Raw genomic sequence first — 613 nt, forward strand, 5'->3', positions numbered from 1 at the left:
GCGCCCCCCCTTTTTTTTTTTTTTTTTTTTTTTGGGGGGGGGGGGCCACCCCCACGAGGGGGTACGGGGCTATATATATATGGGTATATATATATAGGGGTATATGTATATATGGCGGACAGACCCACAAAAAAAAAAAAAAAAAAAAAAAAAGGGGTCCGTAGACCCCGGTCAAAAGAAATTGACCAAACATAACCGCCAGAGGCGGGTTGGAAGCTTCGCGTACCAATATAGTACAGAAACTGTATCAATAATAGCGTTAGTTGAAAGGAGTTGTGTTCCACAACGGTTTTCAATTTTGATGAGGGGTCCTTCGCGGCACTTGGGACCGTGTACAAAAACCCCCCCCCCCCCTCCCAGGCCACACTGGGGAGGGGTCAGGGTCCGGGACGTCGGCCCCGGGATAGCGCCGTGGACGGCGTCAGGGGGCGGAAAAGACGCACATGGCGAGTGTGGAACAGCAAATGCAGCCGAGTGTGCGAGCAAGGCAAAAACACCGGAAAACACAGGAAGAAGCGCGGCATACGCGGAGAAAAGGCGAATAAAAGGAACGAGACGGAGAAAACACAAAACAAAACAAAGATGCAGGCAATAGCAGCCATGAAGCGAAAAT

At 50.4% G+C, this 613-nt stretch overlaps 1 non-coding gene across 1 annotated transcript, besides 3 other annotated features; it reads right to left on the bottom strand.

Moving 5' to 3' along the window:
* The first annotated feature begins 10 nt into the window (after positions 1 to 10).
* Positions 11 to 33: a microsatellite.
* A 37-nt stretch (positions 34 to 70) lies between these two features.
* Positions 71 to 113: a microsatellite.
* Positions 114 to 128: 15 nt separating this feature from the next.
* Positions 129 to 153: a microsatellite.
* On the bottom strand, positions 154 to 265 carry Tc00.1047053403637.10. The gene has a single exon (XR_008253964.1). It is a non-coding gene; the product is annotated as a spliced leader RNA (transcript).
* Between the last annotated feature and the right edge of the window lie 348 nt (positions 266 to 613).

Source organism: Trypanosoma cruzi, assembly GCF_000209065.1.
Source record: "Trypanosoma cruzi strain CL Brener chromosome Unknown tcruzi_1047053403637, whole genome shotgun sequence".
NCBI classification, from domain to species: domain Eukaryota; phylum Euglenozoa; class Kinetoplastea; order Trypanosomatida; family Trypanosomatidae; genus Trypanosoma; species Trypanosoma cruzi.